At 52.6% G+C, this 26,778-nt stretch overlaps 7 non-coding genes across 7 annotated transcripts; 4 read left to right on the forward strand and 3 right to left on the reverse strand.

Moving 5' to 3' along the window:
- Positions 1–2,412: 2,412 nt before the first annotated feature.
- On the forward strand, positions 2,413–2,494 carry TRNAS-AGA (transfer RNA serine (anticodon AGA)). The gene has a single exon. It is a non-coding gene; the product is annotated as a tRNA-Ser (tRNA).
- Positions 2,495–5,780: 3,286 nt separating this feature from the next.
- TRNAQ-CUG (transfer RNA glutamine (anticodon CUG)) lies at positions 5,781–5,852 on the forward strand. Its single transcript has one exon. It is a non-coding gene; the product is annotated as a tRNA-Gln (tRNA).
- An 845-nt stretch (positions 5,853–6,697) lies between these two features.
- On the forward strand, positions 6,698–6,770 carry TRNAK-CUU (transfer RNA lysine (anticodon CUU)). The gene has a single exon. It is a non-coding gene; the product is annotated as a tRNA-Lys (tRNA).
- Positions 6,771–7,937: 1,167 nt separating this feature from the next.
- Positions 7,938–8,019, forward strand: TRNAS-GCU (transfer RNA serine (anticodon GCU)). Its single transcript has one exon. It is a non-coding gene; the product is annotated as a tRNA-Ser (tRNA).
- A 6,042-nt stretch (positions 8,020–14,061) lies between these two features.
- Positions 14,062–14,134, reverse strand: TRNAV-AAC (transfer RNA valine (anticodon AAC)). The gene has a single exon. It is a non-coding gene; the product is annotated as a tRNA-Val (tRNA).
- A 3,947-nt stretch (positions 14,135–18,081) lies between these two features.
- On the reverse strand, positions 18,082–18,186 carry TRNAR-UCU (transfer RNA arginine (anticodon UCU)). Its single transcript has 2 exons — positions 18,150–18,186; positions 18,082–18,117 (listed from the first exon to the last, which is right to left on the reverse strand). It is a non-coding gene; the product is annotated as a tRNA-Arg (tRNA).
- Positions 18,187–24,842: 6,656 nt separating this feature from the next.
- On the reverse strand, positions 24,843–24,925 carry TRNAL-UAA (transfer RNA leucine (anticodon UAA)). Its single transcript has one exon. It is a non-coding gene; the product is annotated as a tRNA-Leu (tRNA).
- Positions 24,926–26,778: the final 1,853 nt, after the last annotated feature.

Here is a 26,778-nt window from a genome sequence, read left to right on the forward strand (position 1 = left end):
CTCTCTACGCCGCCCATCCGAATGGCCGAGGAAGGGAACCAGGCCCACAAGGAATCCCTGCCGGACCCCCGCTCATTACACTCTTCGGCTACGTCTACACTGGCCCCTTTTCCGGAAGGGGCATGTAAATTTCAGCAGTCGTCGCAGGGAAATCCGCGGGGGATTTAAATATCCCCCGCGGCATTTAAATAAAAATGTCCGCCGCTTTTTTCCGGCTTTTAGAAAAGCCGGAAAAGAGCGTCTAGACTGGCCCCGATCCTCCGGAAAAAGTGCCCTTTTCCGGAGGGTCTTATTCCTACTGTTGCGCTTCCAGCTTCTTTCCTCAGGCACATTCATCCGGCAAAGACCCCTGCAGGGGATCTTGTATCTTCCTTTGTGCAGCTCAGCCGCAGACACAGCCAGGGCTGGAAGGAAATTGCTGCACTTTGGGAGTCAAAGGTGTTGTCTGGGACCACAGAGCAGTTTCACCCAACAGCTTGAGGGGGGCACCATGGCTTAGCTTGCTCCGTCTAAACAGAAGAGCCTGGGTTCAACTCCCAGTGGTGCCTTGTTGCTTCCTTTGCTCACATTTTCCCAGGTCCTTCTGGGACACAGAAGAGGCCTCCCCTGGCCACCCATGAAACTGCTGGGCTGACCCAGGGCCTGAAAGGGGCCATTAGGCAAAGACCAGAAGTGGTGATGCTGGGGGAGTGGCTGCCCTGCACTCTCCATGGTGTGAGGAGCCAGGCAGGAGGTTGTTGGGTGGGAGAGTAGAGTTTATCAGCCTTTGGGCTAAGCTCTAGAGCAGCCAAGGGAGAGGTGGGGAAGTGACTTCTGGATACTCTGTGTGGCCGGGGATGGGGACCAAGAGCTGTCCTTGTGTTTTTTGCTGTAAAGTGTTGTTTCTGGGTCCTTTGCCTAAGATCGAGCACGTCTGCCTTCCGGAGAGCCATGTCTCAGGCACAAGCCCCCAGAGACCCCTCCAGGGACACATCACAGGACCAAGCAAGGGGCAGAAACACTGGGCACTGTCAGTGTCTGGGCCAGAGATAAAGACCCTCTTGGAGCTGTGATCCGAGGGGGAGTCTCTGCAGGCCCGGCAGTCCAGGTGGACGAATGCAGACATTTATAAACATAAAAACGGCTGTACTGGGTCAGATCAAAGGTCCATCTAGCCCAGTGTCCTGTCTGCCGACAGTGGCCAGCACCAGGTGCCCCGGAGGGTGGACCGAAGACAATGATCAAGTGATTTGTCTCCTGCCATCCGTCTCCAGCCTCTGACAAACAGAGGTTAGGAACACCATTTTATCCCCTGGCTACTAGCCTTTTATGGACCTAACCTCCATGAAATTATCTAACGTATGGCCCAATGGCTGATGGCCTTGCAGAGAAAGGCCACCTCCCCCCTCCTGCATCCTAGACCAAGTCAGACCCAAGGTCAACAAATTGCGGGAGGGGTACGTGAGGGCCCATGAGGGCAGGTCCCGCTCTGGGGAAGCACCACAGCACTGTGCATACTGTGAGGAACTGGACCGAATCCCGGGGTGTGGGGAGCCCCTGTCTCCAGGGACAGTTGTGGAGTCTGGGATGGAGATACCTGGGCAGCAGCAGCTGCAGCCTCAGGATGACAACGCTGATGGGCTGCCACTCCAGGAGACGCAGGAGGACTCCCAAACGTCTTCAGGCAGCGGGGAGGGAACATCAGGTGAGTGCTGGGAGGTTGCAACACACAGGACATGTCTACACTTGCATCCTCTTTCCAGAGAGGGATGCAAATGGAGACATTCGAAATTCTAAATGGAACCAGGATTTAAATATCCCGCGCTATATTTGCATAATCGTATCTGGGCGCTATTTTGAAATACTTTATTATGAAATAAAAAACAACGTTTAGATGCAGTTATTTGGGGAGAAAACCCTTCTTCCGAAATAACCCTTAAACACTCCCCTCTGGTCTGGACCTAACAGCAGTGTCAGCGTTTGCTAGTCGGGGCTCTGGACAGCACCTGCACAGAGGGAGATGGCAACTGCGGGACGCCCTGGCCAACTGTCCCAATGTCTCACAGCAGAAAAGACAGCAAAAGAGGCCAATGCAAACAGCCCCTGGCAGCGAGGGAGTCAGCACATTGGTGGGTGGGGCAGGGAGCTGGGAGCAGAGCTGGGCTCTAACTCGCTGGGTGACCTTGGCCCATTCAGTGAATCTCTCCCTGGCTCTATGGCCCTGTCTGTACAGCAGGGACAGCAACACTCACAGGCCCACAGGAGGAGGCTGGTTTGATGCTTCACCCCATGGCCCAGCAAGGAGCCCCCCGGCTACCCCTGTGTTCTGGGAGCCATGTTTGCTGTGTGAATTCTGTGTGGCAGGTGCCATCAGGCCTAGGCACTGGGATTAGTTACCAGTTTCTCTGGCCATGGGGCACTGTGGAGCTCACAGCTGTGGTGGCCGAGTGGTTAAGGTGTTGGACTAGAAATCCAATAGGGTTTCCCTGCGCAGGTTCAAATCCTGCTCACAGCAAGGCCTGTGTTTTGGCCACACCCCTAACCAGGGCAACAAACTGCACAACCCCTGAGCCACTCTCCCTGCCCCCAGTCAATCCCTTTCTGCGCCTTCCGAGAGAGAGAGGGGCCATGGTGCCTCATTATGGGTCCCTGAGCTCTAGGGAAACTCTCAGCTCCTGCAGCCTCTGCCCCTTGCTCAGCACCCCATGGCTCAGTCCTACCCCGGGGGCTGCCCTGCTCTAGAGTGTGATAGGAGTTGAGTGAGAGGATGAAACATCTGGGCCTGCCCCCATAGGTCCATCCATGAAGGGCAGAAATGCTGGGGATATGATGTGGGTCACTCCTCCCGAGGCACACAGCCCCCCCCCCCCCCCCCGCCCTGTGTTGGGAGAAGTATTGGGGGGGGGTCTTGTTCTCTGCTCTTTCTCTGCCTTGGCCAAAGAATTAGTAACAGAATATTTGTCCAAGTTTATGTACAGACAAAAACTAACTTAAGCATGTTTCTGTGGGGTAGTGATTATCATGTTTGCTTAATGTGCAAAAGGCTCCTGGTTCAAAGCCAAGCAGAAATGGGGGACAGGGAGGTTCTGGTCTGATTTGTGTCTCCCCAGGTAAACACAGCTCCTGCTGCTTGGGATAAGCCCAACTCCCAGGCTGAGTAAACCAAGGAACAGCAGGAGCCCTGTCCTAGAAAGGGAGGTAGGGACCAGTGTGTGTATGGCCCAGACAGACAGCCCCAGGCTGGGAGAGCAGAGCTGCCCAACAGCTCTAGTGCTCCTCAGCCCCCAGGAGGGCACATTGGTGCTAACAACATGCTCATGTGGTGCCACATTCCAGCCAGGCCCACACAGAGTGTTTCTTGTGGTGTCACCTGATTTCCTGCAAGTGCAGCCCTTGTACCTGCCCCCTGGAATTGGCTTTCAGTTTTCACCAGGGTTTTAGAAAGAAAAAGTCTAGTCCTGGGGTCCAGCTTTAGTAGAACCAAAGAGAGAACCAACTGCAATTTCCATCTTCTGAGGAGAAGGGAAGAGGATTTTCTTCTCCTCAGTTCTAGCCACATCAGCCCAGGGGGGAGAAAAAATAACCCTCCGCCCGCTGATTGTCCCCCATCAGCTTCTGTAGCTTCACCTCCTTCCACAGCAGCTCCAGCTTTGAGCTACAAATCTCAAGGGGCTGGTGAGGAAATTAGGCACTTCCCTGAGAACAAGAGGTGGAGTGTTCACAAGGAGCATCCCCTCCCCTGCAGAGCAGGGTGTTAGAAAGAGCTAGAAACAGAACAGTCAGCCAAGTTCCATCCCTTGAAATGTGTTTCTGTGCTGTAGTGGTTATCATGTTTGCCTAACACGCAAAAAGTTCCTGGTTTAAAGCCAGGCAGAAACACAGGGTCTTCTCTTATTGTGGTGCCCAGGTAACTGCAGCTGCTGCTGACCAGCCTGTTGATGAGCCCAGCGCTCATGTGACGGAGGGGGGGTAACGTCAGCTGATAATGCCCCTGGGTGCCAACCTGGGGAAGCCAGATAAATTAGGCCAGGCAGCTGCTTGTGCCTTGGCCTCCCCGCCCTGGGGGGCTGGTGCATTGGGCTGGCTCTGCCTGCTGCCTCCCTTGTGTGACTTGCCCAGTGTAACAGGCCAAATGTCCGAAAAGCCTCTTCCAAAAAAAAAAAAAAAAAAAGCAGAAGAAAAAGCTGCACAAATTGGGTGTTGAAATTTGCGTAGCTTTTCCCAGAAGAGCAGTGTAGGGCAGACATAGCCTGAGTGTTGCTCAGCACTGGTAGGAGACAGGGAGGGATAAAACGATCTAATGTCACCTGAAGCCTTTCAGAACAACTCCCAGCCCCAACCGCAAGAACCAGCCCTTCCCTCCATCCTCACTGGGGTCAGCTGGGAACTGTCTGGACTCAGGCCCACCCCAGTTTCACCCTAAGGATTGCCTGTTCTGTAAAAGCTGTGCCCTGGAAATGAGAAAGCAGCTAAAGTGACACTCGTGGGACTTGAACCCACAAACGTTGAATGTCTAGCTGGGCTCACATGAATCACTGCAGCTTAAAATAGTGATAGAAAAGTAGCCATGTTAGTCTAGGGTAGCTGAAACAAAATACAGAAAAAAACCAGTTTCTTGCCATTTTAACTCAGAAAGGACATTATCTCAATGACTTAATTACCTGCCTCCTGCTTCAAAAGCCTTTTAAAACTGCACTTTAAAGGGAATCCTCTGAACTGTTATTCATGCTAAAATTCGACACTTTACGGCGGGGTCCTAGCAAAGACTCTAGTTATCTTACCCATTACAAAGATAGCTTCCCCAATTATCACCTCTAATATCATTAGCTCACAGACATTTACCTTCCCCCCCGCATCCCCGTTCTGTTCTGAAAATTGATTTGTCCTTTTCATATGTGTTCGGTTTTTTTAATTGTATCCGTTGGTATATATGGTTGTGACAATTTTCTTCCACTATTAGATCTGAGGAAGTGGGTCTGGCCCACGAAAGCTCATCATCTAATAAACCATCTTGTTAGTCTTTAAAGTGCTACATAGTCCTGTATTTTGTTGCAGCTTAAAAGTCCAGCATGCTTTCCATTGCACCACAGAGCCTGATATCTCCACTCTCTGCTTTGCAGCTTGGCAATTGCTGGGGGCAAAGAAAGGGGAGCCAGGTCTGTCTCTTTTGGGAGAGCAGGTAGGAAGAGGGAAGGGGGCCACTGAGCCCCTGACAGTGAAAATAAGGGATAAGAGCTGAGCTGCAGTTGGAGAATGTGGGCATCAATCCCACTGCCTCTTGCATGCTAAGCAAGCGCTCTACCACTTGAGCTAATTCCCCTGCTGCATTTACAGAGGCTTTCTTGGAGGCTCTTCCCTTCTCCACAGCGACGTCTGTCATCTAGGTCAGTTAGTCGTGGGAAAGGAGAAGGCTCCGAAAAGGCCTCAAGGGCAACTCTCAAGGAGACTCCCTGCAGCAAAGCCATGGGGGGGCTCTGAGATGGCCCCTGCCCTGCAGCCTGTCCCACCTGGCCATTGTCATGGACTCTCTGTGAGGTCATCACCTCCCAACCTCCATTAGCCAATAAGCTGAAGGGCTGCAAAAGGCCCTTGTGATGTCACTGCCACACCCACCCCTGCCCTCCAGGGCTAATGTCCTGCCCCAGGCAGCCCCTTTGCATGGCTGAGCTGCTCCCAGGGGTGAAAGTGACACATTTCTCACAGGGAGTCCTGGGAGATGAAGCAGCTGGAGGGAAGCCAGGAGAGCAGAGGCCAGCCTGAGAGCTGAGAGTCAGAGGTGCCCACTGCACTTTCACACCACAGGTTCCATGGTGTAAGGGGCAGCACTCAGGACTCTGAATCCTGTAATCTGAGTTCAAATCTCAGTGGGACCTGCTGGAGCTCAGCTGCTTGTTACAAGGTTTAGGTGCTTCAGCTTCTATGCCCTGAGGTTCAGTAAAGAGAGGTTTTGTTCCTCTTTCTGGGTGTCTGAGGCCACTGGAGCTCCATCTCCAGATGGAGCAGGTGGGTGGGAAGGGCCTGATGCCATCACAGCTGCAGGGCAGGTCACCCACCTGGCCCCTGAGCTCAGGCCGTGCTGGAGGCAGCCAGACAGTGTGAGCGGGTCAGAGGGGAGATTGGGGGAAGGGTCCTGAGTCCTGGCTGCCAGCAATGCACCTTGGCACAAAGACCAATGGCCCCTGCACAAAGTGCATTGTGGGAATAAGAGTTGGGGCAGCAGGAAAGGGGCCGGCCCCTCAGTACTATGGTATAGGCAGGAGAAGATGGGAATGATTCCTGCTACCTCTGCCATGGCTTGGCCCAGGAGGGCTGGGGTCTAGCAGCTTTGCACCCCGGCTTTGTGAGAGGCCAAGTAGGAAGAGGCCTCTGGAGGCTCATAGCCCCCTGGCCTGCTGTGTCCGTGGAAAGGGGGGAAGAGGACACACACTTGTCACTGGGGAACAGGGCACATGGATCCCACTCGTTCCTGCAGAAAATGAAACAGGCTGAGCATTTTGCAGAGAACAGGCCAGAGCCCTTCTCCTGTCCCTGGAGAGATGGAAATGGGGCCGTTCCTTGTGGGGAAAGAAGTGGGTGTGTTGGGAGTGGGGATCGAGTTCAAACCTCTCCACAGACCAGAACCCCACATTAGGGGCAAGAAAGAGCCTTGAGTCAGGCAGTGGAGAACACTTGGCTCCTGTTATGCTGTGGTGAGATAGTAGGAAATGCTTCACAGAGAGCCTGGCTAGCTCAGTTGGTAGAGCATGAGACTCTTAATCTCAGGGTCATGGGTTCAAGCCCCATGCTGGGCGGTGCCCTTCCTTAACTCACTTTCTCAGCCTGTGAGCAATTGGTTCTCAGTTTTCATCAGGGTTTTAAAAAGAAAAAGTCTAGTCTTGGGGTCAAGCTTTAGTAGAACCAGAGAGAGAACCAACTGCAATTTCCATCTTCTGAGGAGAAGGGAAGAGGATTTTCTTCTCCTCAGTTCTAGCCACATCAGCCCAGGGGGGAGAAAAAATAACCCTCTGCCCGCTGATTGTCCCCTGCACCTTCTGGCGCAAGATCCTCTTCCACAACAATGGTGGCTCATTAGATATGCAAATGAGGCTCACCCTCTCCGTTGGCCACTTGCTGCTGCTCCTACCGGCCGCCCGCCAGCCACTCCCGCCAGCCACCCCATCCATGCTGCTGTGGGTGCCAGTGTCTCACCACACTGTGAAATCAGACGAGAGACGGACACTGTCAGTAAACACTCATATCGGAAACGCTCCTCTGGATTCTGGGCCCACCAGAGCCGTGTGCCGCTGCCATCTGCCTGCTCCCTGGACATCTTCCCATTGCAGAGCATGCGCCGAGCCAGACTGTGACTAGACAGCCCCTCTCTGGGCACCCAGGGGCTACATCTAAACTACAGGCTTCTTGCTCAAGAATGGCCGTTCTTGTGCAAAAACTTGAGGAGCATCTACACTGCATGCGTGTTCTTGAGCAACTAAATTTACAGCAAAACGTAGGAAAAGAGGGCTTCTTGGGCAAGAGTTATTCCTCTCCCCATGAGGAATAAACCCTCTTGTGCAAGAGCTCTTGCACAAGAAGGTAGTATGAATGGGCAACAGGGTTTTTTTGTGCAAGAAATCCCTGTGGCTAAAATGGCCATCAGAGCTTTCTTGCACAAGAGAGTGTGCACACTGCCACGGACATTCTTGCACAAAAGCACATAGCAGTGTGGACATGCTCTTCCACAAGACATTTTGCACAGGAACTCTTGCACAAAACAGTTCTTGTGTAAGAAGTCTGCAGGGTAGATGTAGCCAAGGGGTGTTTGGGTTTGTTACCAGCACTGAGCTTTGTACAACAAACCAGGGAACATTGTGAAAAGCCAAAACCTTCCAGCCCTGGGTGTCACTGGCCAGCCAGCGAGTGGCACAAAGGTTCCTGGCAGTGCTAGCTTTGGGTAATTGGTAACAAATCCCAACAGCTCAGATGAGGTGGCCGAGTGGTTAAGGCGATGGACTGCTAATCCATTGTGCTCTGCACGCATGGGTTCGAATCCCATCCTCATCGGGTGTTTGCAGCCCTTCCTCTTGCTTCTCCCAGCTCTCTCTCCAGTTCAGTGCCAGCCCCTCCCACTGCAGCCTGGGGAAAGGGGAAATCTCCACAGAGACACTCCCAGCTGGGACCCTCAATCCCTTCTGCCCTCAGGGGGAAACCTCACAAAGGAGATTCCAGGCAGCCAGGCCATGGGGGTCTCTGAGATGCCCCAGCCCTGCAGCCTGTCCCACCTGGCTGTTGCCATGGACCCTCTGTGAGGTCACTGCCTCCCAGCCAATGAGCTGACGTGTTGCACAAGGCCCTTGTGATGTCACTGCTGCCTTGCAGGCTCATGTCCTGCCCTTGGCCAGCCCCTTGGCATGTGTGAGCTGCTCCCCCTCTTCCCCGTCACTCAAGGCTGGTTCTGGGGCTCACACAGGGAACATCAGAGGCTGCTCAGGGGGCCACATGCCCCCAAAGTCACCTTTTAAATGTCAGGGCAAACCAGGATCTATCCCGTCCCTTCCGCAAGACCCCACCCCTTTGCTGAGCCCCTGCCCTCCCTAAACCTTTCCATGGACTCTTGGTTACTAATGGACACTCGCCACTAATGACATAATTACACCCCAGCCATTTTGCTAGGGCTGCAGCTGGGGAGAAAAGTTTAATTAAAATCATTAAATGATTCAGCGTTTGAACTGTCTCATGTTAGTTGATCAAACTTCATTTTAAATAAAGGAAAACTTTACGGCCAGCACAAAATGTTTCGGTGCCGCACCCCTAGAGACTCTGGAACAAAGAAGACACATGAGAAGAACCCAACTTTCTTCCTTTTGCTGAGACATGGATGGATCTAGCTCAGGTTTCACTCAGGGGGTCTGTCTGCATGTGAAGTACCTGTGACAGCCCCTGTGCTCCTCTGCCCCTCCTCAGCAATGCCATCTACTTGGGGGAGCAGTTGCCCTGAGACTTGCAGAAGGGGCAGCCTGGACAAACTAATGCTGCTCAGGCCCCCTTCAATTGCTCAGCTGGCAGAGTAGAGGACTGTTGTGTGTGTTTGGCAAGTGATTCTTAGGTCGCTGGTTCAACTCTCCCTTGAAGGAGCCATTCTTTTCCCTCCAGCGTGGCCTTAGCAGAAAGCAACCAAGGTGGTTACCTTGGGTCCATGTCTGCAGAGCTCTGCACTTCAATTGACAAAAGGATTGTGGGGAGGAGCTGCCAATCACATTTCTTGGGCTGTGCAGGTTCTGTCCACACACAAAAGTTCTTTTGGAACAATGGCCGTTATTCCACAATAACACTGCAAGAGTCTACACAGCAATTCCGTTAGTATGAAATAATTCTGAAGTAACAGACGGCTTATTCCGACTTCAGCAAACCTCATTCTACAAAGAATAACTCCTGTTCCAAATTAGCTATTTCAAAATAAGGCCTGTGTAAATGCGCCACTGCTGCCAGTTTGAACTAGCCCCTCCCCGGGGCTCTTGCACAAAAGGGCTTATTCCTCATGGGGAGAGGAATAACTCTTGCGCAAGAAGCCCTCCTTTCCTACATTTTGCCATAAATTTACTTGCACAAGAATGCGCGTGCATTATAGATGCTCCTCAAGTTTTGCGTAAGAAGCCTGCAGTGTAGACGTAGCCCCTGGGTGCCCAGAGAGGGGCTGGCTAGTCACAGTCTGGCTCGGAGCACTTTCTGCAATGGGAAGATGTCCATGGAGCAGGTGTATGACAGCGGCACACGGCTCTGGTGGGCTGGGGAGGGAGGCCCAGCATCCGGAGGAGTGTTTCCAAGAGAAGCGTTTACTGACAGTGTCTGTCTCTGGTCTGATTTTACCGTGTGGTGAGACACTGGCATCCACAGCAGCATGGATGGGGTGGCTGGAGGGAGCGGCTGGTGGGCGGCTGGTAGGAGCAGTGGCAAGTGGCCAACGGAGTGGGTGAGATGCCTCCTATCCCCAACCCACCCCCAAGAGTGGGAGGTGAGCTCTGAAAACCACCTGTGAGCTCTTATCTGCCCTGAGCAAGGGCAGCAACTGTGAGTGGGGTACGGAGAAAGTTTGGGCATGTGAGTGGGACACTTATATGGCTGGAATTACATTGCTGGCAAAGGACATTGCCCAATCCCCTTGAGCGGGGACTTACTTGTGGGTTGGTTCTGAACCCTGCTTGTGCCCAGGCCTGACATAACCTGCCCCACAGAATTCACACAGCAAACGGGGCTCTCAGAGCATAGGGGGAGTTTGAGGGCTCATTGCTGGGCCGTGGGGTGAAGCATCAAACCAGCCCCCTCCTGTGGGGCCTGTGAGTGCTGCTGAATCTGGGCCCCGAGCCTGGACAACAGCAAACAAAAGGTCTGGGGGCCTCACAGAGACCCCGCTGGGCTGAGCAGGAAGTGGCTGGGACTTTGCTTTGTCTTTGCCTGTGGGCTTGTCTGTCTGCAGCCTGGAGACCTCCTGGCTCCTCAGACCACTGGTCTGGATGGAGCGTTACAGACTTCGGAATAATGGAATTGCTGTGTAGACGCTCCCATTGTTATTTCAGTATAATGGCCGTTATGCCCAAGGAACGCAGCTGTGTAGATGCAGCCTCAAAGAAACGCTGAGCAAGTGCACCTGCAATGTCAGGGGAGACAGGGAAATGAGGTCACTTCTCTAGCTATCAAAAAGAGGGCATGTCAAGAGTGGGGGCACGTCTAGACTACAGGGTTTTGTCGACGGAAGTTTTGTCAACAGATATTGTTGACAAAACTTCTGTCGACATAGAGCGTCTAGACACTTTCAGTTCTGTCGACAAAGCAAGCTGATCCTGACACCCGTATTGATAGCTTCAAGTGCAGTTTTAGTACATGTGTGAGTTGCTTAGGGAGGCCGAGGGGGGCCCTCTCTTTCCCCACCTAACAGCTGCTCTACAGCACATCTGGGTTTATCTCCACTCACCCTTGTGGGGTGTTTTGCAGGGAGCTGACAAGAAGCGGAAGAGAGAAACCGCTGGCCGGCAGAACTGAGGGTTGGGATTCTCCTGTGCCAGGGAGTCTGTGTCAGTGCCCTTGGGGATCCTGAGCTGGGTGGCTCCTGGGCTTGTTGGCTCCACTCCAGGGGTGTCTCCTCTGCAGGGCGGTGCTTGTTCCCGGGGCTAACGCTTATCCCTGGGACACACTTTGTGCAGGGACCGTTGCTGGTCTTTGTGCCACATTATGTGTCTGGGACGTGGGAGTAAGACAGACACATATCCACACACACACACCCCGGTTCTGCGTCCCCAGACCCCGGCCCTCCTCTGTCATCCCCACACACTGCGCTGAGCCTCCCAGCCTGCACCCCCACACGTAGCTTTCTTACAGATGCTGTTTTATTGCAACCCTCTCACCCCAGCCTCGGCCCCCCAGGGGGTAGATTGTGCTGCCCCACCCCCAAAGGAGCCTCGCGTGGCCATGCGCAGAGACCCCACCGGGGGATTGGCCCTGGTTGTCAGGCAGCTTGTGATGCTGCCACAGAGCACGCACCATGGGACCTGCAGGGAGGCTGCTCTCAGGGCACCTGGGACTCTGGGCTGGCGGCCGACACTCTGCGCTCCTGGCTTCCCTGCAGCTCTGTTCTCTTTGGAGACGGGCCGCTCTCTATTGCTGTGCGCACTCTTCAGTAAAGAGCTTGTGACTGGACTTTGCTGGTGTTGCCTGTCTCTTTGCAGACAGACAATGAACCGAGCCGTCTGGGCTAGAGACCCTGACAGAGGCAACGATTCCCCACTGGCCAGGGCAGAGTCTCCCTCTCACACAGTCATGGAGCCTTCTCCCCCTGCTCCTGCCTCCCTCCCCTTCTCTAAGCTCTCAGGGTATGTCCACATTACAGAGTTTTCCCTTCTTCTGCAAGAAAATGGAAAGAACAGAGGGGTTTCTCTGGCATTGGTGATCCTCATTCTGCAAGGAAGAAGCCTTTTTGCAGAAGAGCTCTTTTGGAAAAACGCATGTGAGGTTGGAGAAGAAAGTTCTTCCGGAAGAAGAGGAAAGGGGGAAAAGCACAGGTGCCCTGGTGGCCATTCCGTCCATAGCAATCCCAGCTTACATGCAGGAGAGCGTCCATTCAGTCTGGACTCTCTCTTTCGGAAAAGCAGATCACTTTTTTAATGCACTTTTACAGTGTGGACGCTCTCTTCTGGAAGAAGTTTTTTTTTTTTTTGAAGATCCCTTCTGAAAAAAGCTTCTTCCGAAAGAAGCCTGAAGTCTAGACGTAGCCTCTGGGTACATCTGCAAAGCGGTTTATTTCAAAAACCGCTATTTTGAAAACAAATTAAATAGCTTGTTTCGAAACATCATATCCACTCTAGGGGGAAGCCTCAAAATTAGTCCAAGTAAGTTCCCCTAAGGTGGACACGCTACCTTGATTTAGAGCCCAGGAAGCAATAGGGAGTAATTACTTTGACTGTCCCTGGGCAGGAGCTATTTCAAAATAGCAGCAGTGGAGCATCCACACTCCGGGTGTTTTGAAATAGCTATTTTGGAAGAGGCGTTATTCTTCTTGCAATGAGGTTTACAGATTTGGAACTAAGCCGTGACTGGCTTTTGAGGGGAGCAAGTAGGAAGAGGGAGGGGCCACTGGAGTCACTTGGCCCTCTGGGTGGCTCTGTCTGGGAAAAGAAAAACAGGGACTCCCCCATCAATGGAGAATGCAGCTATTGATCCCACTGCCTCCTACACGTTAAGCAAGCGCTCTGCCACTCAAGCTAATTCTTCCACTCTGTCAGCACTAAATCTTTTGGTGACTCTTCCCTTCTCCACGGGGACGTCTGTCTTCTAGGTCAGTTAGTCGTGGGAAAGGAGAAGGCTCCAACGAGGCTCCTCCTCACACTCGTGCTTGTGACCCTCATTCTCGCTCTGGCCTCAAGGGCAACTCTCAAGGAGACTCCCTGCAGCAAAGCCATGGGGGGGGGGGGGGGGGGGGCTCTGAGATGGCCCCTGCCCTGCAGCCTGTCCCACCTGGCCATTGTCATGGACTCTCTGTGAGGTCATCACCTCCCAACCTCCTTTAGCCAATAAGCTGAGGGGCTGCAAAAGGCCCTTGTGATGTCACTGCCACACCCACCCCTGCCCTCCAGGGCTAATGCCCTGCCCCAGGCAGCCCCTTTGCATGGCTGAGCTGCTCCCAGGGGTGAAAGTGACACATTTCTTACAGGGACTGTTCTATTGGGCACCACCCCTTGGGCGGGGGGAGGCTCAAGGCAGGAAGTTGGGGGAGGGGTTGTGATAGGACAGTACCTGTAAGAAATTACAGAGGAGAGTGGGAGGCTCAGGGAAGGGATTTCGGGGGCATATGGGTGAGGTAGGGCTCAGAATACAGAAGTGAGGATTCAGGATGAGCATTGAGGGGACCAAGGGGACTAGAATCCCGGCTCCCTCTGCTCTGGGCTCCCTGAGGCTTGTTATTAAAAAAGGGATTTCTCTGCAGTGCACTGAGGAGAGAAACCCCTGAGCCAGTGACCTGGACGCAGACAACCATGGGGTGTGTGTGTGTGTGTGTGTGTATGTGTGTTCAGTAAATCTACATGTGACTAGATCCATCTAGCAACCACAGGGGCGTTTAGCCAAGGCAGCAGTGACTCTGAGGAAGGGCTGGAAGTGATGAGGACTAATCAGATGAACATGAGTGTCTAAGGCTGGGCAGAAATGGATGAGGGGATGTCACAGGCACTAACACATCAAGAAGTAGAGAGAGGCCCCTGCTGCACTTCCAGATATGCCACAGCCTGGATAGAATCAGGGATTTTCAGCTGTTTAATCTAAGACGCTTGCCACTGAGCTGCTGCTAACAGGCCAGGGGAGGAAGGCCAGGACAAGACCCTTTTAGCCACTGGCTCTGTGCAGGCTGGAGCCTCCTCCTGCCAGATCTCTGGGCCTGCTTCCTGCAAAGCCTCCAACAGGTGCCTGGCCTGACTCATCTGGCTTCCCCAGGCTGGCACCCAGGGGCATTCTCAGCTGATGTCACCCCCTCTGTCACGTGGGAGTTGGGCTCATCCCAGGCACAGGTCTGGCAGAAGGAGCTGCGCTTACCTGGGCACCATGGGGAGGTGCAATATCTACTGTTTCTACCTGGCTTTGAACCAGGGACATTTTGTGTGTTAGACAAATGTGCTAACCACGACACCACAGAAACACCTGCAAAGAACTTAAATTCTGCTGGACTTAAACTTGGACAAATATTCTGCTACTAACTCTTGGCCAATGCTTTGGGGGAAAAGGCCGAGCAAGAGCAGGGAATAAGACACCCGCCCTCCATCCCGCTACTTCTCTAGACCTTTGCTCCCAACACTGGGAAGGTGGCAGGGGCTTTGTGATGCAGGAGGGGTGACCCACATCACATCCCATCCCCAGCGTTGCCCCCTGCAGGGATGGACCTTTGGGGACAGGCCCAGACTCCCCCACTTCTCACACTCCAGAGCAGAGCAGCCCCCGGGAGTAGGGCTGAGCCATGCAGTGGTGGCAGGAGCTGAGAGTTTACCTGAGACCTCAGGAACCCAGCATGAGGGACCATCCCAGGCATCTCTCTGACAGGGGCAGAAGGGGAGGGTGTCTCAGGACTTGGGTAGCTTGTTGCCCTAGGAAGGGGTGTGACCAAAACACATACCCTCGCTGTGAGCATGATTTGAACCTGCACAGGGAAACCCCGTTGACTTTCTACTTCAACACCTCAACCACTCGGCCATCACAGCTCTGAAAAGTTTGCTTCCTGTACGTAAATGTGGAGAAAAATTCTGTTACTAACACCCTTGGCCAACTCCGATTGCTGTGGGGTTAAGGAATTCTCTCTTTTTAATTCTGTGCCCTCAGGAAGGGACCAAATCAAAGGAGGCCAGGCCCCCACCTGGGGACTCCAACCTAAACCCTGAGACCAAAGGGGTTGACAATCCAGGTGATCAATGTTTGCTGCACTTGTTCCTTCCCTCAACCCTGCCCAACCTCAAGGCCAACTCCACAGTCCCAGCGGCTGGGGGAGATGTGCATGTCAGAGCCTCTGCCCACTGAGCTGTAGCCTTCTGTGCCCAGGGAGCCACACACCGCCAGGGTGGGAAAGCGGGAGGGAAATGGGGAATGGTCGTTCTTTGGGAGTCAAAGGTGTTGTCTGGGACCATAGAGTAGAACAGTTTTACAGCCCACTGGTGAGGAGGGTACCATGGCTTAGCGAGCCCGTTATGGTTTGACACAAGGGCCCACCGGTGTCAGTCTCACAAGTGGCCCTTTAAGAAAGGAGCCTTGGGGAGCTGCAGGAACGTTGTGGGCTCTGGAACAAGGGGGGTGAGGCAGGGGTAATGCTCACTAGCAGGGGCCTTAGCTCAAGTGGTAGAGCGCTTGCTTAGCATGCGAGAGGCAGTGGGATCAATGCCCACATTCTCCAACTACACATCAGTTCTTATCCCTTATTTTCACTGTCAGTGGTTCCTCCCTCTTCCTACCGGCTCCTGTGAAAAAGACAGACCTGGCTCCCCTTTCTTTTCCTGCAGCAATTGCCATGCTGCAAAGAAGAGAGGAGAGAGAGCAAATCTAGCAGCCCATCATGCTCTGTGGTGCAAGAGCAAGTGTGTTGGTTGTTTAAGTTGCGGTGCCCACTATGAACCAGGTCAAATGCTCAAAGGTTGGGGGTTCAAATCCCACTACAGTCGCTTTAGGTGCTCACTGATTTCCAGGGCAGCTTTTAGAGAACAGGCAATCCTTAGGCTGACACTGGGGTGTGCTTGAGTCCAGACAGTTCCCTGCAGTCCCCAATGAGGGCAGGGGCTGGTACATGGGGATGAAGGTGGGGATTGTTTTGAAATGCTGCAGGTGCGGTTGGACCATTTTGTTCCTGTCTTGTACCAGTATTGTGCAGCACTCAGGCTATGTCTACACTACATTGTTCTTCTGGAAAAAGTTACGCAAATTGTGAACCCCGATTTGCGTGGCTTTTTCTGCTTCTTTTTTCAGAAGAGGCTTTTCCAACATTTGACCTGTCTACACTGAGCCAAATGTTGGGGGAAAAAATCCTATTTTGGAACATCCCTTCTTCCTCATAAAATGAGCTACAAAAGGATGCCCAAAAAGCACGTCAGAAGAGAAGCTGTGTCCTCTGGGCTAAAGCGTTGTCTCTGTAGTGTAGTCAGAGCTCTGATGTAGCATCTGTTTTCAAGTTTAGGGTGCAGCGTAGACAGAGGGTTGCAATATGATACGCAATTTGAGCTACAGAAGTTGTCGTTTTGAGCTTATTTTGAAAACGCTTTGGTGTCTACACAGCATGAAATATCGAAATAACCTGCTATTCCTCTAGTCTCATTAACACAGACACAATAGCAAAACTCTACTATTTTCATCACTACACTTTTAAACAAGGAAATAGAGGCGATATATACCTAAATGGCTACATTACTAAACCTAAAATGCAAATATAAAAAGAATAAAACTTTCAGGCCCCCACACCTTGAGATTTGTAGCTCAAAGCTGGAGCTGCTGTGGAAGGAGGTGAAGCTACAGAAGCTGACAGGGGACAATCAGTGGCCGGAGGGTTATTTTTTCTCTTCCCAGGGCTGATGTGGCTAGAACCGAGGAGAAGAAAATCCTCTTCCCTTCTCCTCAGAAGATGGAAGTTGCAGTTGGTTCTCTCTCTGGTTCTACTAAAGCTGGACTCCAGGACTAGACTTTTTCTTTCTAAAACCCTGCCGAAAGTTGAGATCTATTTTCTTGTAGACTGAGAGTTAAAGAAGAGCATCACCCAGCCTGCAGCTTGAACCCACAACCTGGAAGTTAAAAGTCTCCTGCTCAACCAACTGAGCTAACAAGGATGCAATTAGCAAAACTTCTGACACCCCATCACAGCATAGCAGGAGCCAAGTGTTCTCCATTACCCGACACAAGGCTCTTTCTTGCCCCAAATGGGGGGTTCTGGTCTGTGAGGAGGTTTAAGCTCAAATCCCCCTCCTGACACACCCACTTCTTTCCCCACAAGGAACGGCCCCATTTCCATCTCTCCAGGGACAGGAGAAGGGGTCGGGTTCAAGATTTCTCTTAGCGCCGCAGCAAGGGGAGATGGAGGAAAATCAAACCCCTTTGGAAGCTTTGTTCTCATGGCACCAAGTGTGGCATGAGGGGTGTGAGCTGGGGAGCAGAAGGGGTATTTGGGTGCACCCAGGGGCAGCAAGAATTCAGTCTCTCAGGCCAGTGCATTGGGGACAATGTGTGAGCCCTTCCATGAGCATTTTCTGCTCCCACTGGGAAAGGCAGCTGGGCTTTGAGCTACAAATCTCAAGGGGCTGGTGAGGAAATGAGGAGCTGACAGCTCGGGTTAGTCGCTTCCCTGAGAACAAGAGGTGGAGTGTTCACAAGGTGCATTCCCCTCCCCTGCAGAGCAGGGTGTTAGAAAGAGCCAGGAACAGAACAGCCAGACAAGTTCTAGCAGCGAGATCTGCTTCTCTGGTGTAGTGGTTGTACCATTTGTCTAATGCGCAAAAGATCCCTGGTTTGAAACACAAGGTTGTCTCTCATTGCTGCTCCCCTGAGTGCCCAGGTAAGTGCAGCTGCTGCTGACCAGCCTGTGCCTGGGATGAGCCCAACTCCCCATGTGACAGAGGGGGTGACATCAGCTGAGAATGCCCCTTGGTGCCAGCCTGGGGAAGGGAGATGAATCAGGCCAGGCAGCTGCTGGAGGCTTGTGGCTTGGCCTCCCTGCCCTGGAAGGCTGGTGTATTGGGCTGGGCTCTGCCAGCTGCCTCCCTTGTGTGACTTATCCAGTGTCCACAGGCCAAATGTTGGAAAAGCCTCTTCCAAAAAAAGCAGAAGAAAAAGCTGCACAAATTTGTTTTTGAAATGTGCGTAGGTTTTTCCAGAAGAGCCGTGCAGTGCAGACACAGCCTGAGTGTTGCTCAGCACTAGTAGGAGACAGGGAGGGACAAAATAGTCTAAAGGCACCTGCAGCCTTTCAGAACAACCCCCAGCTCCAACCCCAAGAACCAGCCCTTCCCTCCACCCTCACTAGGGTCTGCTGGGAATTGCCTGGATGCCAGCCCACCCCAGTGTCAGCCTAAGGTTTGCCTGGTCTGTAACAGCTGCATCCTGGAAACGAGGAAGCAGCTAAAGTGACTCTGGTGGGACTTGAACCCACAACCTTTGAATGTCTAGCTGGTCTCACATTAATCATTACAGCTTAGAAGTCCAATGTGCTTACCATTGCACCACAGAGCCTGACACACTGCTGGGGCTGATATCTCCACTCTCTGCTTTGCAGCATGGCAATTGCTGGGGGGTGTGTCTCTTTTGGGAGAGGAGGTAGGACTAGGGAGGGGGCCACTGAGATTAAAGGATAAAAACTGAGCTGTAGTTTGAGAATGGGGGCATCGATCCCACTGCCTCTCGCATGCTAAGCGAGCGCTCTACCACTTGAGATAATTCCCCTGCTTGCAAAGGGCCCTGCTGCCTCACCCACCTTGTTCCAGAGCCCACAACATCCCTGCGGCTGCCCAAAGCTCCTTTCTGAAAGGGCCACTTGTGAGACTGACACCCGGGGGCCGGCTAGCTCGGAGCTCTAGGACGCGGTGCTCATATCACACAGATGCATCTTAAGAGCAAGCCCCTTGTTTCAAGCTATAACGGACTCGCTATTCCGACATCCCTGCATGGCAGGAGGAGGGAGGGGTTTGGGAACAGCGATTTATTTCGAAGTAAGTGCTGTGTAGCCAGCGCCAAATTGCAAAATAAGCTATTTCAAAATAGGCGCATCGATTATTTTGAACTATGGGACGCACCCCTAGTGAGTTAGAGCTGAACTCTGCCCCTAGCTCCCTGCTTCACCCACCCACGTACTGACTCCCTCGCTGCCATGGGGCTGTTTGCATTGGCCTCTTCTCTCTGTAGCCAGGCTTCAGCCAGGACTGAGACTCAGGCAGGAGAATGTGACCCGGCTCCCTGCACCTGGGCCCTGCGTTTCTCATCCCTCCAGAGACACTTGCTAGTGGAGGAATAAATCACAGTCACATGAGTGTAGATTATGAAACTTTGTAGTTGTTGTTGCCTTGGAAACTCCCCACAGACCTTCCCCTGGGGTCCCGGGCAGCCGCTCACACTGCACAGCTCACTTCGAGGTGAGGGTGATGTGTAGACGTGCCCGTCCTGTTGAGGGCCAGCCTGCTGGGGGGGAGGCTCCAGCCACTTCCTTTCCTTGTCTCTCTCAGGCTGTGTCTACACTGCAGGGCTACGTCTACACTGCAGGCTTTTTGTGTAAGAGCAACTGCTCTTGTGTAAAAACTTGCAGAGCGTCTACACTGAAGGCACGTTCTTGCGCAAGTAAATTTATAGTGCAGCATCGGACAACAGGGCTTCTTGCGCAAGAATTATTCCTCTCCCTGTGAGGAATAAGCCCTCTTGTGCAAGAACTCGTCCACAAGGAGGCAGTGTGGATGGGCAACAGCGGTTTCTTGCTCAAGAAAGCCATGTATCTAAAATGCCCGTCAGAGCTTTCCTGCGCAGGAGAGCGTCCATACTACCATGTGCGCTCTTGCAGAAAAGCACTTCTCTTGTGCAACAGCACATGGCAGTGCAGAAACTGTTTTTTTTTTTCTGTATTTTGTTTCAGCTACCCTAGACTAACATGGCTACTTTTCTATCACTATTTTAAGCTGCAGTGATTCATGTGAGCCCAGCTAGACATTCAAAGTTTGTGGGTTCAAGTCCCACGAGTGTCACTTGAGCTGCTTTCTCCTTTCCAGGGCACAGCTTTTACAGAACAGGCAATCCTTAGGGTGTGTCTAGACTACCTAGTCTGAGTCTGTGTCACTTCCCTTGGGGATCCTGAGTTGTGCGGCTCCTGGGCTTGTTGGCTCCATACCAGGGGTGTCTCTTCTGCAGGGCGATGCTTGTTCCCGGGGCTAACGCTTATCCCTGGGACACACTTTGTGCAGGGACCGTTGGTCTTTGTGCCACAGTACGTGTCTGGGTCATGGGAGTGAGGAACCTGCCTCAAATAGACACGTATCCGCCCGCCGCAGTGCTCTGCTTGAGACCCCGGAGCCCTGGCTTTGACTGGTGCACTGCAGAGAAAGCCCTTGTGTGTTAAAGGGCCTCAGGGAGCCCAGAGCAGAGGGAGCTGGGAATCTAGTCCCATTGATCCACTCAACACACACACACAATCCCAGCCCCAAGCTCCCCCACATCCCTAATCCTGTGCCCTGACTTCTGTATCCTTCCAAATCCTCACCCCTGTCCTGAGCCCCACCCCAAACATACAATCCCCAAATCCCTGCCTTGAGCCTCCCACACTGTAATTTCTTACAGATACTGTCCTATCACAACCCCTCCCCCAACTTCCTGCCTTAAGCCTCCCCCAGCCCAACGGGTGGTGCCCAATAGAACAGTCCCTGTAAGAAATGTGTCACTTTCACCCCTGGGAGCAGCTCAGCCATGCAAAGGGGCTGCCTGGGGCAGGACATTAGCCCTGGAGGGCAGGGGTGGGTGTGGCAGTGACATCACAAGGGCCTTTCGCAGCCCCTCAGCTTATTGGCTAAAGGAGGCTGGGAGGTGATGACCTCACAGAGAGTCCATGACAATGGCCAGGTGGGACAGGCTGCAGGGCAGCGGAAACCTCAGAGACTTTGCTGCAGGAGTCTCAGAGCCCCCCATGGCTTTGCTGCAGGGAGTCTCCTTCTGGAGATCTGCCCTTGAGGCCAGAGAGAGAATGAGGGTCACAAGCAGCAGTGTGAGGAGGAGCCTCCTTGGAGCCTTCTCCTTTCCCTCGACTAACTGACCTAGAAGACAGACGTTCCTGTGGAGAAGGGAAGAGCCTCCAAGAGGGGCTTTGTTGCTGCAGCAGGGGAATTAGCTCAAGTGGTAGAGCGCTCACTTAGTATGTGAGAGGGGGTGGGATTGATGCCCATGTTCTCCGCTGATGGGAAAAATCCCTCTCCCAAGTTACTTTTGCAGCACCTCAGCTCATTGTGGGTGGGCAGGAAGCTGGGGGCAGAGCTGGGTTCTAACTCACTAGGGTGCATCCCATAGCTCAGAATAAGCGATGCAATTGGGTAGCTTATTTCAAGTCAATTTTGAAATAGCGTATTTCGTATTTTGGCGCTGGCTACACAGCACTTAGTTCCAAATAAATCACAATTCCGATCCCTCACTCCTCACTCCTCGCGCCATGAGGTTTGCAGGGACGTCGGAATAGCGAGCCCGTTATGGTTTGAAACAAGGGGCTTGCTCTTAAGATGTGTCTGTGTGATATGAGCACCACGTCCTAAACCTCCAACCTTGCCGGCCCACAGGTATCAGTCTCACAATGGCCCTTTCAGAAAGAAGCCTTAGGCAGCCGCAGGGACGTTATAGCGGCGAGGAGTCCTGTGGCACCTTATAGACTAACTGAAGTGTAGGAGCATAAGCTTTCGTGGGCAAAGACCCACTTCGTCAGATGCATGTAGTGGAAATATCCAGAGGCAGGTATAAATATGCAGGCCAGAATCGGGCTGGAGATGACGAGGTGGATCCAATCAGGGAGGATGAGGCCCACTTCTAGTAGCTGATCTGGAGGTGTGAATTCCAAGAGAGCAGAAGCTGCTTTTCTAGTTAGCGAGCCATTCACAGTCTTTGTTTAATCCAGAGTTGATTGTGTCAAACTTGAAGATGAACTGTAGCTCAGCAGTTTCTCTCTCAAGTCTGGTCCTGAAGTTTTTTTCCTGCAGGGACGTTACGGGCTCTGGAACAAGGTAGGTGAGGCAGCAGAGTCTTTCATAGGCAGGGTAATTAGCTCAAGTGGTAGAGCACTTGCTTAGCATGTGAGAGGTGGTGGGATCACTGCCCACATTCTCCAGCTATAGCTTTGTTCTCATCTCTTATTTTCACTGTCAGGGGTTCAGTGGCCCCCTTCCTCTTCCTACCTGCTCTCCCAAAAGAGACAGACCTGGCTCCCCTTTCTTTTCCCCCAGCAATTGCCATGCTGCAAAGCAGACCCTGGTGATACCTGGCTCTCTGGTGCAATGGAAAGCATGTTGGACTTGTAAGTTGCAGCAATTCATGTGAGCTCAGCTAACCATTCAAAAGTTGTGGGTTCATGTCCCACCAGTGTCACTTTAGCTGCTTTCTCACTTCCAGGACACAGCTTTTACAGACCAGGGAATCCTTAGGGTGAAACCAGGGTAGGTTTGAGTCCAGACAGTTCCCAGCAGACCCCAGTGAGGGTGGAAGGAAGGGATGGTTCTTGGGGTTGGGTTTGGGGGTCGTTCTGAAAGGCTGCAGGTGCCATTAGATCGTTCTCTCCCTCCCTGTCTCCTACTAGTGCTGAGCAACACTCAGTCTATGTCTACACTGCACTGTTCTTCTGCAAAAAGCTACGCAAATTTCAAAACATTCTAGCACCCTGCTCTGCACCTTGTGAACACTCCACCTCTTGTTCTCATGGAAGTGACTCACCCGAGCTGCCAGCTCCTCATTTCCTCACCAGCCCCTTGAGATTTGTAGCTCAAAGCTGGAGCTGCTGTGGCAGGAGGTGAAGCTACAGAAGCTGACAGGGGACAATCAGCGGGCGGAGGGTTATTTTTTCTCCTCCCTGGGCTAATGTGGCTAGAACTGAGGAGAAGAAAATCCTCTTCCCTTCTCCTCAGAAGATGGAAATTGCAGTTGGTTCTCTCTCTGGTTCTACTAAAGCTGGAACCCAGGACTAGACTTTTTCTTTCTAAAACCCTGGTGAAAGCTGAGAGTGAATTGTTTGCAAACTGAGAATGTGAGTTTAAGAAGGGCTTCACCTAGCAAGGGGCTTGAACCCTTCCCACAGACACAGCAGGCCAGGGGGTTGTGCACCTGCAATGGCCCCTTCCTACTTGGCTTCCCACAAAGCTGGGGTGAAAAATTGCTAGACCCCAGCCCTCCCGGGCTAAGCCATGGCAGAGGTAGCAGGATTCACTCCCATCTTCTCCTGCCTGCGCCCTGGTACTGAGGGGCTGGCCCCTTTCCTGCTGTCCCAACTCTTATTCCCTCAATGCACTTTGTGCAGGGGCCATTGGTCTTTGTGCCAAGGTGCATTGCTGGGAGCGAGGACTCAGGACCCTTCCCCCAATCTGACCCGCTCACACTGTCTGGCTGCCTCCAGCACAGGCTGAGCTCAGGGGCCAGGTGGGTGACTTGCCCTGCAGCTGTGATGGCATCAGGCCCTTCCTGCCCACCTGCTCAGTCTGGAGATGGAGCTCCAGTGGCCTCAGACACCCAGCAAGAGGAACAAAACTCTCTTTTTTGAACCTCAGTGCATGGAAGCAGAAGCACCAGGACCTTGTAACAACCAGCTGAGCCCCAGCAGGTCCCACTGAGATTTGAACTCAGATTGCAGGATTCAGAGTCCTGAGTGCTGCCCCTTACGCCATAGGACTGGTGGTGTGAAAGGGCAGTGGGCACCTCTGACTCTCAGCTCCCTCCAGCTGCTTCATCTCCCAGGACTCTCTGTCCTGCCCCAGCTCTGCTGCTTTCAGGGCAAAGTCCTTGTTAAAACCAGTCACACTCTGGGGTCAGTGAGGGTCCCTCCCACCTGAGATGTGTCACACAAAAGCCTCGTTTCCTGCTCCGTTCCCAACACTGGATGCAAACACATGGTTGCTATGGGGGTGTAACAAGTGCCCCCTTAAAAAGCTCATCAATTGAAATGAAACTTTTACGTCTCCAGGTGTTTCACACTTTGGATTTCTATTTAACAGGGATTCTTCAAATGACCACAAACCCCTAACATGCTCTAGTGCCAATGCACATAAACCAGACAAACCCGTCCCACAGCTGGAACCAATTCAAACCGGCTCTGTGTGTGTATCTGGTTTCTGTTTCCATCCATTCAACAAGGGTATGATCTGATCTGGATGCCCATTGGCTCGTCCTTACTCTCCTTTGGCTGTGTCCTGCAGAAGAACAAGGACCACGTCCAGCTGGGGAGGAATGGCCACAATCGATCTTACAGCGTTTGATTTAGCAAGTCCAACTAAGACTCACTAAATCAAACCCAGAGGCCACCCCCACCAGCTTCCAGCACTTCTGCTCTTTGCCCCCTTCGGCTTCCTGCTGTGGGGACATGGCCAACTCCAGCTACGTAGGGAGGGATGGCAGGAATAGCAGACACATTGGCCAGGCACCACTGGGGGCTGCCTCCCTCACCTCCTCGATACCCAGCAGCTGCTTGGCCAGTTTAGTCATGGGGCTGCTCTCTGGGACTTCTCTCCCAGCTCCTCCACCTGTTGCCATTGCCCATCCCAAGGGAGGGGGGACGAGAGTCACTCTCCACGGTTGCAGGAGCTGCAGAGGTTGCACTTTTGGGAAAGGCTTTATTTTTCGAAAGATCAGCGTCTAGACTAGCGCTTTTCTCTGACAAAAAGAGTGGCAGCCATTTTTATGCTAATGAAGCGCGGGAGATTTAAATCCCCGCTTCATTAGCAATTGCGATACATCTAATTTACATCCCTTTTCTGAAAAAGGGATGTAGTCTAGACGTAGCCAAGACATTTTACAGTAAAGCGTGGTAAGAGAGGGCTTCTTGCATAAGAGCTACGCTCTTTTCTAACAGGTGTGAGTCCTGTTGCTCAAGAGCTCTTGCACAAGAGGGCCGTGTGGACATGGGACAGGTGTTTCTTGTGCAAGAAAGCCCTATGGCTAAAATGGCCATCAGAGCTTTCTTGCACAAGAGAGCGTCCACACTGCCATTGATGCTGTTGCCCAAAAACACATCTCGCACATGGCAGGGTGGACGCGTTCCTGCATAAGAACCCTTGCGCAAGATACCGCCAGTGCAAACACAGCCAAAGGGACCTTCAGAGATGAAGTCCAGTCCCCTGCCTCACAGCAGGACAAAGCACCATCCAGATTGAGGTCTCTCCAAAATAAGAAGCTACCAGGAGTGGGGTTTGAACCCACGCAGACAAACACCTATTGGAGCTTAAGTCCAACACCTTAATCACTCGGCCATCCTGGTGGTACTTAGATTGCTGGAAGGGTGAAAGTTCTCTCTCCAAACAGACCAGGGACTCACTCTCACACTCCGTTAAAAGCATTTTCGGAACAGAGCATCTAGATTGGCATGGACACTTGCCACAAAAGCACTTTTTGCAGAAAAGCGTCCGTCCCAATCTAGACGCACTTTTCCGCAAAAAAGCCCCGATCGCCATTTTTGCAAATCTGAGCTGTTTACACTGGCCCTTTTGCACAAAAGGGACTTTTGCCCGAATGGGAGCAGCATAGTATTTCCGCAAGAAGCACTGATTTCTTACAGTAGGAAGTCAGTGCTTTTGCGGAAATTCAAGCGGCCAGTGTAGACAGCTGGCAAGTTTTTCTGGAAAAGCGGCTGATTTTCTGGAAAAACTGACCAGTCTAAACGCAACCCCACAGGGGTATTAGCTCAAATGGCAATGTGTTCAGTTAGTATGTGAAAGGTAGAGGGATCAATGCTGGGAGAAATCCTTGTTTGTCTTTTTACTGGCAGAGCCAGCCAGGGGGCTAAGTGGCTGCAGTAGCCCCACAAATTCCTAGTTGCTGTCCCCAAAAGCCAGCCACGCTGGGGCAGAGAGTGCTGGACACCAGCCCTCCTGGGCCAGGCAGTGGCAAGAGCACTGGAGATAGGTTGCAGGTGGGGCAGAATTAGCTGCATTGGAAAAGTGCTGCAGTGAGAGGTAGCAAGTGAGAGGTAGCAGGATTCACTCCCATCTTCTTTCATTACTTGCTGGTGCTGAGGGGTTGTCTCCTTTCCTGCTGCCCCAACTCTTATTCCCACAATGCACTTTGTGCAGGGGCCGTTGGTCTTTGTTCCAAGGCATGTAGCTGGGAGCCAGGACTCAGGATCCTTCCTAAAATATATGAATTCCCCTCCCCCCACGACCCTCTGTTCCACTCACACTATCTGGCTGTTGCCCACATGCTGAGCTCAGGGGCCAGGTGGGTGACCTGCCCTGCAGCTGTGACAGCATCAGACCCCTCCCTCCCACCTGCTCAGTCTGGAGACCAAGCTCCAGTGGCCTCAGACACCCAGCGGGAGGAACAAAATTGTCTCCATTGTCCCTAAGGGCAAGGAAGCCAAAGCACCTGAAGCGCGAGGACCTTGCAGTAACCAGCCCAGCCAGTCCCACTGAGACTTGAATTCATCTTGGAGGATTCAGAGTCCCGAGTGCTGCCCCTTACACCATGGTACCTACAGCTGACAGCCCACGGGGGCACCTGGGACTCTCAACTCTCAGGTGGCCTCTGCTCTCCTGGCTTCCCTCCAGCCCCTTCATCTCCCAGGACTCTCTGTCCTGCCCCAGCTCTGCTGCTTTCAAGGCAAATCCCTTGTTAGGACCAGTCACACTCTGGGGTCCGTGAGGGAACCTTCCACCTGAGAGGTATGTTACAAAAAAGCCTCTTGTTCCCTGCCCAGTTCCCAACACTGGCTGCAGGTGTCTACTTTCATGAGGGTGTATCTCAGTGATAGAGCATTTGACAGCAGATCAAGTGGTCCTTGGTTCAACTCCAAGTGCCCCCTTGGAAAAAGTTCTACTAGCAATATTTTTGTTTCCAGGTCCATCATACTCTGTCTTTACATTGCTTGAGGTTCTTGACATTAATAAGAACCCTTAACGCAGAGCTACTCAACTTTGGAAGCCCCAGGGTGACGCCACAAGAAACACTTCCTGTTGGCCTGGCTGGAACATGGCACCACATGAGCATGTTGTTAATACCCATGTGCCCCTGTGGAGCACTAGAGATGTCAGGCAGCTCTGTCCTCCCAGCCTGGGGCTGTCTGTCTGGGCCATGCACTTACACACACTGGCCCCTTTCTAGGGCAGGGCTCCTGCT

The sequence above is a fragment of the Pelodiscus sinensis genome, chromosome 31 (assembly GCF_049634645.1).
Source record: "Pelodiscus sinensis isolate JC-2024 chromosome 31, ASM4963464v1, whole genome shotgun sequence".
NCBI lineage: Eukaryota > Metazoa > Chordata > Testudines > Trionychidae > Pelodiscus > Pelodiscus sinensis.